Here is a 20,283-nt window from a genome sequence, read left to right on the forward strand (position 1 = left end):
TCAGTGAAAACTATTGATTCACAATTTCACCGTATGTCTCATTTATGTAATTTTGTACTAATTCTTTCTTTTTTGGAGTGCCCTTCTTCATCTCCTTTATCTGGCTACTACTTACTGAAAAATAATTTACCTTAATAGCCAGATTTATTCTGCCCATTTTGATTAAAGGTACATAAATATTCATTCTTATTCAGTTAACGGCTATTTTCCCCAATGTAAGAGTCTAGAATAATGGTTAGCAACCAGGAGTGGTATGCCCCACCTTCCATATCTAGGGGATACTTGGGAATGTATGGTATATATCTGGTCATTATGACAAGAGAAAGCAATCAACATCTTGTGGGTAGGAGCTAGGGATACTGCTTAAACTTCCACAAAACAGAAATCCACAACACAAAAATCTATCTGACTTAAAATGCCAATTTTGCTGTGACAGAGACTTAGCTCTAGAAAAATATCAATTAGATAAGGTAAGGAAGATAAAGACTCTGATGCTGGGAGGGATTAGGGGCAGGAGGAGAAGGGGGCGACAGAGGATGAAATGGCTGGATGGCATCACTGACTCTATGGACATGAGTCTGAGTGAACTCCGGGAGTTGGTGATGGACAGGGAGGCCTGGCGTGCTGCAATTCATGGGGTTGCAAAGAGTCAGACACGACTGAGCGACTGAACTGAACTGAACTGAAGGAAGATAAAATATTTTAAAATTCTTAAAGATCTCATATATTCATATATAACATGCAATATATATATATATATATATGTGTGTGTGTGTGTATATATAAATAAATGGTATATGCTAAATTTGAATCCCAGTCTCTAAGCAGCAGATAGGTTAGAGAGCCGTAGTTAGACTGGAAACAATAGTTGCATATTTCATCTTGTTTATCTTCTTTATCATTTATTCATTCATGGGTACTAAGGTTGTTTCCACCTCTTGACTATTGAAAGTAATACTACAATAAACATAGATGAGCTGGGTCTGCATATGTCTCTTCACTATCATATTTTTACTTCCTTTGGACATACAAACAAATGTGGAAATATTGGATCATACAGTATACCCTTTCTGAATTTTTTATGAACTTCAAAATTGTTTTCTATAGGTTGAAAAATTTATGTTCCCACTAACAGTGAGCAAATGTTCCCTATTCTCCATATCTTCATCAACACTTGTTCTCTGTTGTCTATTGATGGAAGATCTGTAGCAAAGTGATATCTCATGGTAATTTTGATTTGCATTTCCTGGATAATTAATTTGTCTAGCTATCAAGAAGAAGAAACTCCTGCCATTTGTTACGATAATAATAGACATTAGAGATATTATGTTAAGTCAGATAAGTCAGACAAAGAGAGACAAATACTACATCATAAGATTTATATGCAAAGTCTTTAAACAAATGAACTCAAAGAGTAAAATGGTGGTTACCTGGGAATGAGTGCTCAGAGAACCGTGGGCATATTGTTTCAGGTTACAAACATGCAGATAAATAAGTAGATAAATAACATCTGAAGATCTAATGCATGGTATAGTTTTATAGACATTATTATACTATAAACATCACACATGCTAAGAATCTATTTCTTATTTATTATCACCATAAAAAAGAAAATATAATTATATGACATGGTAGAGATGCTACCTACACTACAGTGGAAATCATATTCCAATATATGAGTGTATCAAGTCACTGTATCATGCACATTAAACTTACAAAATGTTATCTGTCAGGTATATTTCAATAATAGAAAAAGGATAAAGTGGTATCACCCAAATCTAAAGTATATTTAGCTAAAATAAATGAATTTCTTCTTTGACTTATAAACTCTTGACAGGAATCGGAAGATGACACAACATACCACTCCTTGATTCTACTAATCAAATCAACATGCTCATATCCAATGGCTCAGTCTTCATGCCTTCTATATTAACACTCATCGGGATTCCTGGTTTGGAGTCAGTGCAGTGTTGGATTGGGATTCCATTGTGTGTCATGTACCTTGTAGCTGTGATTGGGAATTCCCTAATCATAATGATAATCAAACATAAAAACAGCCTGTGTAAACCTATGTACATATTTTTGGCCATGTTGGGGGCCACAGACATTGCACTTAGCACCTGTATTCTCCCCAAAATATTAGGCATCTTTTGGCTTCATTTGACAGAGATTTCTTTTGAAGCATATCTTCTGCAAATGTGGCTTATTCACTCCTTTCAGGGTGTTGAATCAGGTGTCTTGCTGGCGATGGCCCTGGATCACTATGTCGCCATCTGTAACCACTTGAGACATGTCCCTGTCTTCTCAGGACAACTTCTGACTCACATTGGAGTTGGGGTGACACTCAGGGCGGCCTTACTTGTAGCACCATGGCTGGTACTTAGTAAATGTCATCTTAAATTCTACCAAACCACGGTCATCTCCACACTTATGGTGAACACATGGCCATTGTGAAGCTGCCTACTGAAGATATATGGATCAACAAGATATACGGTCTATTTGTTGCCTTCTCTATCTTAGGATTTGACATAATTTTTATTATTCTGTCCTATGTTCAAATCTTTATCACTGTCTTTCAACTGCCCCAGAAGGAGGCGAGATTCAAAGCCTTTAATGCATGCATTGCCCACATTTCTGTCTTCCTACAGTTCTGATCCTTGGCTTCTTCTCTTTCTTCACACATAGGTTTGGTTCTCATAAACCACCATACATTCATATCCTTTTGTCTAACCTTTACCTGTTAGTTCCACCTTTTCTCAACCCAATCATCTATAGAGTGAAGACCAAACACATCTGTGACCATGTACTAACAATATTTGTATTCGCCAAACATCTTGATCACTAGTGGATCCTTCTAAAGAGAATTTGTGTTAGTTTAAATAGCAACATTCATGTGCTAAAAGCCAAATATAAAATGTCTACACTTGAAAAAATGTTAATTCTCAGATGCTTATAATTGAGATATTTAACAAATCATCAAATACTTATGAAATTTGGTTTATTATTCTTACAAAGAATAAAATTCTCTTGAATTGTGATTTCAAATTGTTTTATTTATTCTTCTGTTCTTGGCTTGTCCCTTGAAATCTAGAGCTTTTCTCTAGACCTACATAAATAAGTGAATTGCAGAAGACACTTATTCTAGGTAACTCCCAAGGACCATGTCACATATTCATATTTTCAAACTGTTAATACAACCCATAGTTGTCTTTTGGTCATATCTTGTTTTCTAATATTTGTTTCTGAATCTATATTTTGACAATTTTTAATAGCATCTACTTTTGTTTTGTTGTTCCTGTTGTTCAGCTGCTAAGTCATGTCTGACCTTTTGCAGTCCCATGAACTGCAGCATGCCAGGCTTCTCAGTCCTTCAGTGTCTCCTGGAGTTTGCTCTAATTCATGTCCATTGAGTCGGTGATGCCATCCAACCATCTCATCCTCTGTTATACCCTTCTCCTCTTGCCCTCAATCTTTCCCAGCATCAGGGTCTTTTCCAATGAGTTGGCTCTTTGTATCAGCTAGCCAAAGTATTGGAGCTTCAGCTTCAGCATCAGTCCTTCCAATGAACATCCAGGTACTTTTTCTGAAATACTGAGATATATATATATATATATATATATAAAATCAATAATACCACATATGATCAACATAAAAACTATATGATATAAACTAAAGTCTGTAAACATTGAACTTTTTGAGGAAGAAATATAGCACAAAATAGGACTGATGAAAATAAATTAGGCTTATTCAGAAGTAATATTTTTAAGGAAATAAAATTATCATCAGTACTTAAATAAAACACACACTTCAGAAGGCACACATTTTAATACTTTTTCCAGTTTGAGCTTTTCCCATATTTGAACGTTTAAGTTATAGAATTGAAAACATAGACAAATAAATTCCACTGCATTTAGAAATCACCTACTGCAAGTATCTAGAGGACAATATTTGTGTCTTATTTACACTTTTATTAACAATGCATCAGACTTATTAGAACTTCAGTAAAAATGGCATTGTATGACAAACAGTTTAAACATTTCTCTGGTGTTTATCAATGGTATTAAAGAGTAACTAATCTGGAGACTTTAAAGTAACATGTAATGTTATCTTACACAAAATCAGCATACTAGAGGGCTTATTCCAATATTATTAATGTAAACAAAGATGGTGCTTTCAATGAATCAGTATATCATCTTAAAATAAACTATGCCCCTCAATCAAACCTGCCATGTGAGAAATTGACTGCTAAACAAATACTTCAAATATTTCTTCACTCTTTGCTATTCCTCTGTCCATGCATTTTAATCTTCACCCAGGATGCTGTACCAGTAGTGATCAGGTTTAAATTTTCTTCAATCAAACTTTAACACTGAGGACTCATAACAATTTCTAAGAAAAATCAAGTACACAGGGAAAGAATCTGGTCTCTAATTTTAGACTGATGCACAGTTCAAGAAAGGAGTTACCCAAGAAAACATCCCATTACAATAAAATGAAGAGAGCACAATATTAAAGATTCAGAGGTAGAAAAAAAAATTGGAATGGTATCTTGTTAAATAATGCAGAAATAAATTTGAGTCACAATGTATCTGAGTTTAGTAAAATTTTGCAAACATGAATTATGTTGAGTGACAGACTTTATTTTCTTGGGCTCCAAAATCACTGAAGATGTTTCTGCAGCCATGAAATTAAAAGATGCTTGCTTCTTGGAAGAAAAGCTATGACAAACTTAAACAGTGTGTTAAAAAGCAGAGACATTACTCTGCTGACAAACATATGTATAGTCGAAGCTATGGTTTTTCCAAGAGTAATGTATGGATGTGAGAAAGTGAAAGTGAAGTCACTCAGTTGTGTCCAACTCTTAGCGACCCCATGGACTATAGCCTACCAGGCTTTTCCACCCATGGGATTTTCCAGGCAAGAGTACTGGTGTGGGTTGCCATTGCCATGTGAGAGTTGGACCATAAAGAAGACTAAGTGCTTTGGCACTTACTTTTGTACAATTGATACTTTTGAACTGTGGAGTTGGATAAGACTCTAGTGCATCCCTTGGACAGCAAGAAGATCGAACTAGTAAATTCTAAAGGAAATCAGTCCTGAATATTCATTGGAAGAACTGATGCTGAAGCTGAAGCTCCAGTACTTTGGCCACCAGATGCAAAGAGCCGGTTCATTAGAAAAGACCCTGATGCTGGGAAAGATTGAAGCCAAGAGGAGTAGGAGACAACAGAGGATGAGATGGTTGGATGGCAGCACTGACTCCATGGACATGAGTTTGAGCAAGCTCTGGAAGATGGTGAAGGACAGGGAAGCCTGGCGTTCTGCAGCCCATGTGGTCGCAAAGAGTAGGACACGACTGAGCGACTGAACAACAACAGCAAAAGACATGAAAAAATCCAGTGAGAGAATGAATAATAGTAATAATAAAAACTTTTAAAGGATAATGAGTCATATGTAAAAAATATAAGTAACTAAATGAAAATTAAAGTATATGTTGTCTATAAGAATGCCATAGGATTTAAGACTTAAAACACACGTAGAGGCTGAAAGTGAAGAAATAGAAGAAGAAATTTCAAGCCAATGGTAAGCCAAAGAGGGAGTAGTGGATGTAGTTTTTTTAGTCAAATAGGCTTTTAATTAAACTGTCACTGGGAATTCCCTGGCAGGTCAGGGTTTAGGACTCAGTGTTTTCACTGCTGTGGGTCAGGTCAGGACGCTAGGATTCTGCACGCCCCATGATGTTGCAAAAAAAAAAAAAAAAAGTTGTCACAGAAAGCAAAGATATCATGCAATATTTAAAGGTTGAATTCATATGCAAATTTATTATAAACATTAGTGTGTCAAATATATGAAGCAAACATTAATGTTACTTAAAGGAAAAATAAATAGCAACACAAAAATAGTAGGGGTGTTCAATACCCCAGTTTTAATAGCAGATATAACATATCAGAATTGCCTCATTGAAAGGAAGGATCATGGGATATTTATTTAATAGAATTTATTGGCACAGGAGCATATTTACATTTAAGTAGACTTTTGACTTATTTGTCAATGAGAACAGAAGAAGGGGAACTCGGTCTTTAAAAAAAATTGGTGTACATAATTATTTCCATATTTAGCCTGTGGAAAAACAAAACAAAGGAACAAGGAAACTGTACTAAGGATTTCAGGGATATTAGTATGGATGAACCCAAGTGGGAATCATCAAAACTTGCAGGACCCCTTGTGGTTTAGCTAGTATCTAATAAATCCCCATTTTGTGTTCATAACTCCTCCACAAATCCATCAGGAAACATTAAAATTGGTGGCTGGCAACTTTCTTCTATTTAAGCTGAATAAATTGAGGCTATGCTCCAGAATAATACGGATCTTATTTTGAGTTTTGTTAGAGAATGAACACAAAAGCATGATCTCACATAGACTTATAAAAGATGAAGAACGTCTGTAATGCACAAACAACAGAAAGGCATGAAAGATTTATCTCACTGATATCCATCCATTGCAGATGGCCCAGCACCATATGACTTAGAGTTCCTGACACTGACTGGGTGCTGTTACAGAAGGTGCAGACAGAAACAAGGGGCATTTCAGGACTCATAATGGAAAATAATAGGAAGAATTACGAATTCTAAACCATAGGTGACAGTGATGTGAAGCTGACTGCATGCTTCAGGCATCTGGTAAGAGCAGAACCAGCTCCAACAATTGTCAAGTGAGTCTCACTGCTCTCAAGTTTATCTCCATAACTTTTCAATACCAGTTTTTAAAATAATAATCACCCCATCTCATCAACCTTTACTCACTCATGTACTTCCCACCTGATACCCAACTCTCTCTACTTGTCTGATCATGCTCAAATGTTGCTCCTTCCTCTTGAAAAAGTCAGACACAGTGTTTGTTCTCAAAGGACTCCTATTCTAATTCTGATTATCCTTTTTGTCTGATAATCTAAGAAAGAAAATTTGACTGCTATTATAGTCAGTGATGTAAAGCTTGATCAAAAAATTAGTCACTGGGGAGCAAACCTATGGGTATTCAACAGCTTACTTTAATGACTAGTCTATTCTAAATATGAAAACAGATACAGGGATTCTACATTAAATTTATCTCTCCATTCTTTTACTTGAGATTTAGCATCATGAATCACAACTTCTTCCTGCATTACCATCCTACCTGTTGACTTTCAATATAGGATTATTTTATCAGGAGATTACTGATTTACAGAAACTTTAGAGGAGAATCTCTGAGAGATTACCTGAGTTTATATTTACAGAATTACGAACATGCCTCTAATGTGTTGTTTTGAGAATTTCCTGACTCTAATTACATAATATTTAACAACTGATGCTTTCAATTAGAAAAGAACATTAACATAAGGCATGAACCCAGGTTCTCAGAAAAATTAGTTCTCAGTGAATTGAGAAATAATGAAAATTTCCTCAGTTTCTCTGTAGCCTCTGCTGAGTTACCTCTGGTGCCCCAACACCACCCCTCTGCCTTCCATTTCTAATTCTATGTTTAACTCCTTTTAAGGAACATATTCACCCCTTCAGTCTTTCACTCCTTCACTGTTAATTTCTTATGTCTGGGTTCACAAAAAAAATGATGCAAGGATTCCAGATTATCTATTTCATTAAGAGTTGAAGAGGCTAAATTAGCCAGATCATATGGTAATGGTAGCTGTGAATAAAGTAAAAACAAGGCTTTATTTCAATTAAGTAACACGTTTACCCATGTTTCTATATTCTTTAGTTGTTAAAAATGATAAGTGACAAAGGTTTAGATAAATAATAAATGATCATAAAATGACAAATGATAAAGGTTTAGCTAAATACATACCAATACTATCCCCACCACTGCAGAGGAAGACATTCATTTTCTACTGCTTAGTTTATGTTTGCCTTTTCTTATCAACTTTGTAGACTATCAGCTGATCATATAGATGTGGATATTCTTCCAAGAATTCCATTCTGAATCACTAATCTAACCTTATATCAATGATGATCCCAAAATGTCTTGATTATTATGGTTTTATATTGAGTACTAATTGAAGATATTGGAATAACTCAAAACTTACACTTTTTTAAAGATTACTTTGGATCTATCACCTTGAGTTTCCTTATAAAATATAGAATCAGTTTCTGAATTATTGGCAAAATATGTGTTAGGATTCTTATAGGATAAATTGAAAGGAACTGACATCTTAACAATATTCCAAGATATATATAGGTGACATAGGTCTCTGTTGCTTTAGTTCTTATCTACTGTCTCTCAACAATGTTTGTAATTTTCAGGACAGAATTTTGTGTTTTATTTTATCGTACACAGAATTGGATCTTAATGTAACATGTTTTTATTCTCTATTACTAATTATTATTTTTTACTTTCCAGTTATTTTTTCCAGTAACAAGAATTATATTATATATATTTATATATATATATATAATAATATATAATATATTATATATTTATAATATATATTATATATATATAATATATTATATATTTATAATATATATATTATATATATATAATAAATAATATATAATATAATCCAGTATTATATAACAATTATATGATACAAAACACTTTTCATATGAAACTTATATCTTATAACCTTGTTAATATCACTTATGACAAAGGCCATTACTTTTATTAATATACTCTTTAAGACTTTTCAAATTAAAAATTGTGCCCATTACAACTAAAGTATAAATTTGGCATCATGTGTGTCAGCCTTGCACACAAATAAAAATATTACCATTCTCTGATCCAATATTCTATTCTTCTGGGAGTTATGAACCCATTCCAGTATTTTTGCTGGAGAAATCCCATGGACAGAGTCTAAGACTGGTGGGTTACGATCCTTGGGGTCACAAACAGTTGGACATGACTTAACAACTGAGTACATCAATTCATAAAATAAGAGTTATAGCGATTTATCAGAACCTTATCATAACTTTTAATTTCTAATTGAGTTCTTTTAAACCATTGGATTAGTGAAGATTCTCCAAAGTAGCAGAGCCAATAGGATGTAGATGGATAGACAGATTTATTGATGGATTTAGAGGCACAGAGAGATTGATTGGGCTTCCCTGTTGGTTCAGCAGTAAAGCATCTGCCTGCAATGCAGGAGATGGGGGTTTATTCCTTGGGTGGGTAAGATCTCCTGGAGGAGGGCATGGCAACCCACTCCCATATTCTTGCCTGTAGAACTTCACATACAGAGGGGATTGGTGGGTTACAGTCCATAATATCTCAAAGAGTAGGATACAACTGTTAACATGCATGCACACATGTAATAAAAGAACATTATAGGTTCATATTTTTCTTTCCAGAATTCCTTCATTGAAAGGAAGAGTCAAATATTTAAAATATTTATTTAAGAAAAATTAAAAACATTTGTTTTGATTACATTTAATTAAAAACATTTAAAAACTGAATTCATTGGCAAAGGAGCATGTCTATATTTAATTAGACTTTAGACATTTTTTTGTTAATGAAAACAGTATAAAAGGAACTCTATATGAATAAAACTGGTGTATATAAATGTCTCTTATTTAGCCTTTTAGGAAAGAGAAGAGTAAGGAGGTGTCTGCAAGTTGTGGTAATGCTTTCAGGAATAATAGGTGTGGGTGAACCCAAGATGACAAAACTAAAATCTGCTGGGTCTCCTGTGGTTTGACTGCTGGCTAACAAATCCCTCACTTAAGGGTTATAAATTGTCTTTCTCCACACATTCATTACCGATATTAAAATTGATAGCTAGCAGCTTTCTTCTTCAATTCAAACTGATTAAATTGATGTTATGCCTCCAAATAATACAGATCATGGTGTTATTGGAGGAAGAACACAAAAACATGATCTCGGACAAACGTATAGAAGATGAAGAAGGTCTGTATTACAGAGATAAGAGAAAACCATGAAAGGCTGTCCCTGAGATATCCACCCATTGCGGATGGTTCCAGCACCAAATCGATGTGGGATTTTGACATTGGCCAGGTGCTGTTACAGATGGTCCAGATAGAAAGCACTGCAGAATATATAATAAAAAATGTTAAGAAGAGTTGGTGTTTGATAAGAGTTTAGTGTGGTTGATATGAAGGATAGTGCTCTTCAGATATCTGGTAAGAGCAGAACCAGTTTCCAACTTTTGACAAGTAAGCTCACTATTCCCAAGTTTACCTCAGTAACTTTTCGTTACCAGCTATAATCACTCCATCCTATCAACCCTGTGCTCACTTACGTACTTCCCACCTGCCATCCCACTATCTGTACCTGTCAGACCATGCTCAAATGTTGCCTCTTCCTCTTGAAAAAGGGACACCCTGATCGTTCTTAAAGGATTCCTATTCTATCCCTGATTATCTTTGAGACAGAAAAACTTTACTACTGTTAGAGTCAATGATGTATGAACTGACCATAAAATGAGTCATTGGGGTGCTAACCTACAGGTATCCAACAGCTTAGTTTAGTGACCAATCTATCCTAAAATACACGGTAACTGATACAGACTTCCTGCATTAAAGTGATTCTGGCTGACTTGTTTCTTTCACCTGGGGTTAAGCACCACAAACCACAGCTGCTTCCTGCATTACTGCCCTATTTGTTGACACTCAGTATAGTGTTAGCTGATCATGAGTTTACTGACATAAACCTATTTTACTGAAAAGTCTATGAAAGAATGAAATAACCAAACCTTATTTTAACAGCTTTACTAATATTTCTCTAATACATGGTTTGAGACCTTCTTGATTCAAAATATATAATGGTTAATGGATAATGATTTTGATCAGATAACTTTCATATAACACATAAGATCAAAAGCTTTCAGAAAAAATTAAATTATCAGTGAATTGAGTATGATTAAATTTCTTTGCTTATTTTAAATTTATCTTCTTAAACATTTCCCCTCTCAGCTCTCTTCCATTTATAGTTCTATATTTAATTTCTTTTAAGGAACATGTCCCTCCAAGCCTTCATTTTCTATCAACTTCTTATGCCTGAGCCCACAAAAATGACCCATGTTCCAGATTATCTATTTCTCATTAAGAATTAATGAGCCTAAATTAATCAAGTCTCATGGAAATGATAGCTCTGGAAAGTTTAAATGCAAGAACAAAGTCTCTATTCTGATTTACCCATTTACTCATGTTCCTTGGCTTCCCTGGTGGCTGGGACATCAAGAATCTGCCTCCAATATGAGAGACCTGGGTTCAATCCCTGGATCAGGAAGATTCCCTGGAGAAGGGAATGGCAAACCACTCTAGTATTCTTGCCTGGAGAATCCCATGGACAGAGGAGCTTGGTGGGCTACAGTGCATGGGGTCACAAAGAGTCAGACATGACTGAACAACTAGCACACACACAACAGATGTTCCTATATCCTTTAGTTATAAAGGATGAGTCCCTCCTTACCTCTACATTTGTCTGCTCTTCTCTTGCTTCCTCAAGGTCCCTCCACTCTAATTACCTTGTTATGTGTATTCCAGAATTTATTTTATATATTTTAGCCACAGAAATTTAAGTATTTCCACTATTAGAAACATAGCAAAAACTAACCACAGTTTTATTAGAAAAGTAAAAACGTAGCAAGAAATCTTGACCCAGATTCTGCAAACGTACACAGATTTGAATGACCTTTCCTAAAACTCTTCCTCACATTCTCCTGAAAAGACATCTCATCTGACACAGAGGCAGACAACATAGATCCATACACAGACAAAAACAGTTTGCTTTTAAGTAACAAAATGTATGTTTACTCTCTTTCTTAGAGAGCACTCTGCACTAATGTAACAGTTGAACTCTTACTAGCCCAGGCCAGCTGTTTTTGACTGAGAGACAATTGAGATTAACAGAATACTGAATGGCACCCCACTCCAGTACTCTTGTCTGGAAAATCCCATGGACGGAGGAGCCTGGTAGGCTGCAGTCCATGTGGTCGCGAAGAGTCGGACACGACTGAGCGACTTCACTTTCACTTTTCACTTTCATGCATTGGAGAAGGAAATGGCAACCCACTCCAGTGTTCTTGCCTGAAGAATCCCAGAGACGGGGGAGCCTGGTAGGCTTCCGTCTATGGGGTCGCACAGAGTCGGACACGACTGAAGTGACTTAGCAGCAGCAGCAGCAGAAGCAGTAACTGGAATGTGAAATATGGAGAGAATCACCAACCTCTGACTAAAACATAATTGCCAAGTAAAATAAACAAGTATAGTTTTTTGGTGCACAGTTTTGAAATGAAATAACAGACAAGATAGCAGTTGATTCCCTTACTTAGGAATTTAGCCGGTTCTATGTAACATTATTTTTCTGGGCTCCAAAATCACTGCAGATGGTGACTGCAGCCATGAAATTAAAAGAGCTTACTCCTTGGAAGGAAAGTTATGACTAACCTAGATAGCACTTTGCCAACAAAGGTTTGTCTAGTCAAGGCTATGGTTTTTCCTGTGGTCATGTATGGATGTGAGAGCTGGACTGTGAAGAAGGCTGAGTGCCGAAGAATTGATGTTTTTGAACTGTGGTGTTGGAGAAGACTCTTGAGAGTCCCTTGGACTGCAAGGAGATCCAACCAGTGCATTCTAAAGGAGATCAGCCCTGGGATTTCTTTAGAAGGAATGATGCTAAAGCTGAAACTCCAGTACTTTGGCCACCTCATGCAAAGAGCTGACTCATTGGAAAAGACTCTGATGCTGGGAGGGATTGAGGGCAGGAGAAGAAGGGGACAACAGAGGATGAGATGGCTAGATGGCATTACTGACTCGATGGACATGAGTCTGAGTGAACTCAGGGAGTTGGTGATGGACAGGGAGGCCTGGCGTGCTGCAATTCATGAGGTCGCAAAGAGTTGGACACGACTGAGTGACTGATCTGATCTGATATAACACAGTTGCACATCATATTTTTTGTTCTTGTGGATGCCTTTCCTAAAAAAAAAATGATGTGTCTTTATGGATCTTTCTTTTACCTTCTATATATGAATGAGTTGGATGATGTGTTTTGAGCTCTACCAAAATCATATACACTCAGTACGATGACTTTGGATGAAATAGGAAGTAGGAGAGGTAGTAGCACTGACAGAGAAATGTTTTTTGTTTGCGTCAGGAGACCCAAGGACACTGCCTATTTCCAACATCATAGTCTTCATGCCCTCTGTGTTGACACTAATAGGGATCCCAGGCCTAGAGTCTGTGCAGTGTTGGATTGGGATTCCATTCTGTGTCCTGTATCTCATTGCTATGATCAGAAATGCCTTGCTTATGATCATCATCAAATGAGATTCCAGCCTCCATGACCCCAAGTACATTTTCTAAGGCATGCTAGGAGTCACAGATATTGTACTTCTTACCAGTATTGTGCGCAAGATGCTTGGAACCTTCTGTTTCATGTACCAAAAATATATTTTGATTCTTGCCTGCTTCAAATGTGGCTCAGTCACACATTTCAGGGCATGGAATCAGACATCTTGCTGGCCATGGCCCTGGACCACTATGTAGTCATCTGTTATCCACTCAGACATGCTGCCATCTTACCCACTTTCTAGCCACCCAAATAGCAGCTGCAGTAACACTCAGGACTGCCATTCTTATAACCCCATCCTTAGTACTGATAAAGTTCAAGTTTCAGTTTTATTATAGAGCAGTCATCTCCCACTCCTACTGTAAGCATATAGCCATTGTGAAACTTGCTGCAGAAAATATCAGGGTCAACAAAATCTATGGTATGTTTGTGGCTTTCAACATCACAGTGTTTGAGCCCACATTCATTACATTGTCCTATATGCAGATATTTATCACAGTTTTTTGATTTCCCCAAAAGGAGGCCAGGTTGAAAGCATTAAATACTTGCATTGCTCACATCTGTGACTTTCTCCGGTTCTACCTCCTTGGTTTCTTCTCATTCTTTGCACATAGGTTTGGTTCTCACATCCCACCTTATATTCACATCCTCTTTTCTGTTGGTTCCTCCATTTCTCAATCCACTTGTCTATGGTGCAAAGACCAAGCAGATCTGTATCCATAGGGTAAAAATGTTCTGTTTATAAAGTTTACTGTGAATAATACTTTCAGGCTTTTTCTTTTGTGCAATAGTAACAATCTTTCAAAACAAAACAACAAAAATCCGTGTTATTTGTGAATCCAGAATATTCTAATTGTTATTTTTTACTGTTGTTATTTTTAATTTGCCAGCATGTAAGCTGGTTTCCAGATTCTATTTGCCCATGACAATTATATGTCAGAAGGATTATGGACTCTACTTGGTTAATGAGAATAAGAAACATAAAACAATACAATAGTGAATATGTGTCTTTTCCTTTTCTTGCAGAAATTATGATGTAATGAAAAATTCAGGCACGGATTTGTAGGTGCAAATAGTGTTATATTACTCAAATGGATTGTTTCATATTTATTCTGATATTGTGAAAAATTATTTAAGCTTTAAAACAAATGATTTGTGTATATGTGTTAGACTTCAACATAAAGCTTTAAAATAGTAAGAAAATAAATCCTTAGAAATGAAAACAAAAGATAGAAGAAAGTCTGAGGAATTCCTGTAGGTTAAAGAAGTCTAAAGAGATATGAACTAGACATGGAACAACAGACTGGTTCCAAATAGGAAAAGGAGTAAGTCAAGGCTCTATATTGTCACCCTGCTTATTTAACTTATATGCAGAGTACATCATGAGAAACGCTGGACGGGAAGAAACACAAGCTGGAATCAAGATTGCTGGGAGAAATATCAATAACCTCAGATATGCAGATGACACCACCCTTATGGCAGAAAGTGAAGAGGAACTCAAAAGCCTCTTGATGAAAGTGCAAGTGGAGAGTGAAAAAGTTGGCTTAAAGCTCAACATTCAGAAAACGAAAATCATGGCATCTGGTCCCATCACTTCATGGGAAATAGACGGGGAAACAGTGGAAACAGTGTCAGACTTTATTTTTCTGGGCTCCAAAATCACTGCAAATGGTGACTGCAGCCATGAAATTAAAAGACGCTTACTCTTTGGAAGGAAAGTTATGACCAACCTAGATAACATATTCAAAAGCAGAGACATTACTTTGCCAACAAAGGTTCGTCTAGTCAAGGCTATGGTTTTTCCTGTGGTCATGTATGGATGTGAGAGTTGGACTGTGAAGAAGGCTGGGCGCTGAAGAATTGATGCTTTTGAACTGTGGTGTTGGAGAAGACTCTTTGAGAGTCCCTTGGACTGCAAGGAGATCCAACCAGTCCATTCTGAAGGAGATCAGCCCTGGGATTTCTTTGGAAGGAATGATGCTAAAGCTGAAACTCCAGTACTTTGGCCATGTCATGGGAAGAGTTGACTCACTGGAAAAGACTCTGATGCTGGGAGGGATTGGGGGCAAGAGGAGAAGGGGACAACAGAGGAGGAGATGGCTGGATGGCATCACTGACTCGATGGACGTGAGTCTGAGTGAACTCCAGGAGTTGGTGATGGACAGGGAAGCCTGGCGTGCTGCGATTCATGGGGTCACAAAGAGTTGGACATGACTGAGTGACTGATCTGAAAGAGATATGATTATTAAATGCACTGTGTTGATCCTGAATCAGATTGTGGACAGTTAGACTATTTGTCTGCAGAAGGAAATGGCAACCTACTCCAGTATTCATGCCTGGAAAATTCCATGGACAAAGGAGCCTTGTAGGCTGTAGTCCATGGGGTCACAGAAGGACTGAGCAACAAACACTTCACTTTCCCTCTCTCAATCTTATGAAAAATAAAATGGTTTCTTTCTCATCTTCCATTTGCTTGGGTTTTTGGTTGCTTAGTCACTAAGTTATGTCCAATTGTTTGCGACAACATGAATATACAAATAAATTAGAGTGGTCTATATTATACACAGCATGAGGGCTACTAGGAGGGGTAGAGAAAAAAAAGGGAAATGGCTAAACTCCTTAAAGGAAATGCCTAACTAGAATCTAAAAGCAAGAAAGCAGTCAAGCGGGGTGACAGGGGGGTGGGGTGGGGTGGGGAATGCACATTTGCATATGTAATATTAGTCGTGTAATACATGACACACTTTAATTATGAATAAATGCATAATAAATGGAACATTCAGAAAATAAATGCATAAAAATCCTACCAAATTTTCATAATAAGCATTTATTCTCAGAGCAGTAATAATAATAATGACAATAATTTACATGATTTCCTAATAAGGGAATGTAGAGGAAGAGGTGTTCCAAACTCAAAAAACTTATTTCACACCTATCAAATGATATTTCCTGCTTTTTAATTATTTTTAATTTATTTTTAGAACAGTTTAAGGTGTTTACCAAAAAGTTGAGTAGAATGCCGAATTCCAATATAAACTTTTTCCCCAGGATAAATATTTAACAACTATATTTGAGCTTAGTTGCCATCTTGATCATTAAATCACATCACCACAATTATTTTATGTATTCTAAATTTAAAAGCATATATCTATTAATTTTTTTAGTATGGTTTCTGTATAATATAATGAATCTTTTTTAAAATTTATTGAAATATAATTTACATACCATTTAGCACAATCTTTTAAGAGTATACAACTCTGGTTTTTGAATGTCCAAACAACTGGACATTCATCACTATTATCAAATCCCTGAACATTTTCATCATCCCAATAAAGATATTCCATCCCCCTTTAGCAGCCACTCCGCATTCTCCACATTCTGCCCCCATTTAATGGCACACATTACTTGACTTTTTGCATCTGTGTCTGTGATTTCACTTCTCTGGACATCTCATATAAGTGAAATGAAACAATATTTGACCTTTTATGACTGGCTGCTTTCACTTAGACTAATGTTCCCAAGGTTCATTTGGATTGTAGCATAAATAAGAGTTTCATTTATCTTCATATTTGAATGACATTCTAATGCATGAGATACCTGAATCTACTCTTGCACCAAGGAAACAGAGCTCTGCCAGGGTCCAGCCCCGGTGGATCCAGGGAATTCGAAGGGGAGACGGCTTCGGCGATCAGGATACGATAGAATTAAAGATATAAAGAGTGATCAAATAAGGATAGCTCAGTGAGAAAATGCAGTGGAGAAAAGAGGCTGAATAACTTGGTTTATGTGGAAAGCTAATAAAATTCCAAAATAAGGAATTTGTGTCACCTATGTAGGCCGCAGGCATCCTTCCATTCTCCCGAAGGAGAGGAGACACTAAGGCCTCCCTGGTCAGATCTTAGAAGCCCAGGCATAATTAGTAGGCTTGACGAGCCTCCATGGTCCAGATGGGAATTCAGCCAGAAGGTGAGAGAAAGAACGACATGGGGAGACCAAGCTTCAGTGAACAAGGCCCGCACTTTATTTTCCAAAGTAGTTTTTATACCTTAAGTAGTGCATAGAGGATAATGGGGGAAGGTCAGCAGTCCTTGATCCTTATCGAAGCCAGGCTTTCAAACTTATCATATGCAAAAGTTTAGATGATTTACATCATCTTCTGGCCAGGGGCCCTGTCAACACTTTAAGATCCTTTCTTCAGAAAACTTATTTTTCTCTAAAGGTGATTATTCTAAAGTCAGGCACCACCCTCTGAAAGTATTAGATAAAGTTGCATTCCTATAGGGCAAGGGTGTGGTGGGCTATAACAAGAAAAGAATTAACTCAAGGGTCCAAGGTTACAAACATTAAAGCTACTACTTACATTCCTGTACACCAATTATATTAATCAATACACTGCCAGGGACACAGTAGGTAAGGGATATGGAAACTTAGCAGCAAACATTGGCCCAAAAAGTGAAAAACCCTTCACCAATACAATTTCTAATCAAACTTTTAACTGCTCAAAGGAATCTGTATTTAGACAGTTTAGAACATCTCATGTCTCTCATGGTTGGGAGGCTCTGAACAATCACATGTAGCTGGAAGAACCTGTTCAGGCAGGCTAGAGGACTTCTAAAGGAGTTTGTAGGTTGAAACACTCTTGTCACGCCCAGGAATTTTATTAACTGGAGCTGTAAGTTAACTCTTTTTCAGAGTGAGATGGTGGGGGACAGCCCCCCGTAAAGTCAGAGGTGTAGGTGAGAGCACAAAGCAGTAAAGTAGGCAGATTCTGGTTTTGGGGGTAGATGCTTGAGAATTTCCAGGGGGACTCCTGAGGCTTGATACCGCCTTTGCGTATGCCGAGCCTCCTTCCTCATGACCTTTGCCACGAGCGGAGTTCCTCACGCTGGCTCTAGGCAGATCTCTCTCCATATAAGCTTTGCTATGATCCCTCTCTCTCTGCCTGGTAATGACATCCATTTTCACTCAGAAAACTCCACAAGGGATGTCCAGGCTTGTTTTTATTTTTCACATTTCACTCAAACTTATTTCTTTTTATTTGACTATGTGCACTGGTTTTGGGTTTTATTTCTCCCATGCAGATACTCAGCTGTGGCTGATTTCAATCTACTGATGTGAATCACTGAGTGCCCAGGTGTGAAGACATGCACATACCCTGATCAAGGCTGAGCTGGCTTATCTGTATATCTGCCTTCAATCCTATACCATTGCTTTTTCTAAGATGATGATGATTTTATTGCTGTTTAATAAGAGGATGTGGTCAGTGAGTCTCCTAATTCAAAAGGAATAGAGCTTCTAAATAGGACCTGACCCAATTACATAGGGCAAAACCAGTGTGATTTTAATTAAGGCCTTTAGATAACCCAGGGTTGATAACTTCTCTCTTGTACTTTTCAGAAAACTGAAATGTTTTCCTTCCTCCTTTTGATGCTAAAGTTTAAAATCCTTACTGTGAGTCATAAACCTTGATTAAACCAAGTAAGTATAATACCTGACATAAATAACAGTTTCAGGTTGGGAAATTGATATAAATTTTAGAAGGACACTAAAAATTTTGAAAATGTATACTATTTTTTCATGATCACTCTGAACATAACTGGGACAGTTTGGAGAGAGATGGTTTGGAATCAGAAAAGATTTATGTCACCAGATTTTGTCCAGAAGAAAATCAGAAACTGACTGGTAACTGAGGCTCTGAGATGAACATTCCCAGTCAGTCCCAACCATGTGCATAAAGAAGAAATATTTGTACCCCAACTAGAATTAAATTACAAAAATACATATTTTCACTTATCTTCCAGCATGTCCACGCTGATCAATCTGAATATCTCAAGATGTGATTGTATACCTTTATTATTTCATTATTTTTTAATAAGCATCATTGATTTTTTTTTATGTGTGTGGTCTTGGGACAATGTCTTCTCTTTTAAAAGGAGACTCATTTTATTTCCCAGTCCCAGAGTGAAACCAAAGTTTGAGAAATTTTTCGAGGTAAAAAACCATTAGAGAATAAATCTTGTATGTTCTGAACAACAGTGTGCCTTTTTCATTCTTGTCTCCAGTGAACCCAAAAGCTCACCAGGGACTGGTAAAAACCAGTCCCCCAGGTGCATGCTACAGTACAAAACATTCATCCTTCACTATCTGAAACGTCAGATCATTTTCTGCTTTATGATTTCGACCTGTATCATCACAGAGGATTCCTGGTAAGTCTTTGGGTTTGAAATTCTGCACTGAGTGTGGGAAACTGGAGGCTTGCTATTATTATATATATATATATATATATATATATATATATATATATACACACACATACATACACACACAACTTGATCATATAATTCCAGGATAAAAAACATATAATCTTACAGTCATTAAGTGATGAAACGCTAGGAAGATGTGCCCTATGCTTTTCACAGCATTTCAGAATCAATTAAGCCATGCTTGGTGACAAACTGTTAAGTGAGATTGACAAAATGAAGGACCTTTAGAGAATAATATGCGTGCTGATAGATGAATGGAAAGCTTATTTTTTAAGAGATCAGGAAATTATACATGTTTAGACTAGAAAAGATGCAGGAAGAAAAGATACCCTTCAAGTAATTCAGTAGAAATCCTCTTTCAGATAAAATGCTCTTTTAATATCTGGAGTGATTTGTGAGAAAAAGGTAAAAGTTCATTTATTAAAAACTGGCATTTATTGACAGATCAATACATCTTATGTTTCCTTCCAAATATTTAGATGGATTATGTCATAGAATACTCACAATCACACTGTAATATATTTCTATCCATGAATATGTCCTTAGTAATGAAATCAAAACCATGTAAAGTTTCATAACTGTCTGTGTTGAATTTAAACTCTGTTGACTGACTTCAGATCCTGTGCAATTCACTGCCGTGCCTCATAGCTAATGTGTGTCGTTGGATTGCATATTTGGGAATTTAATAAGGAATTTAGAAGGAGCCCATTTAAGGATGTTG

The 20,283-nt window shown here is 36.6% G+C and overlaps 2 pseudogenes; both read left to right on the plus strand.

The window, feature by feature from the left end:
* The first annotated feature begins 1,890 nt into the window (after positions 1 to 1,890).
* Positions 1,891 to 2,845, plus strand: LOC113904968 (annotated as a pseudogene).
* A 6,985-nt stretch (positions 2,846 to 9,830) lies between these two features.
* LOC113904969 lies at positions 9,831 to 14,044 on the plus strand (annotated as a pseudogene).
* The last annotated feature ends 6,239 nt before the right edge of the window (positions 14,045 to 20,283 follow it).

Source organism: Bos indicus x Bos taurus, chromosome 15 (genome assembly GCF_003369695.1).
Source record: "Bos indicus x Bos taurus breed Angus x Brahman F1 hybrid chromosome 15, Bos_hybrid_MaternalHap_v2.0, whole genome shotgun sequence".
Classification (NCBI taxonomy): domain Eukaryota; kingdom Metazoa; phylum Chordata; class Mammalia; order Artiodactyla; family Bovidae; genus Bos; species Bos indicus x Bos taurus.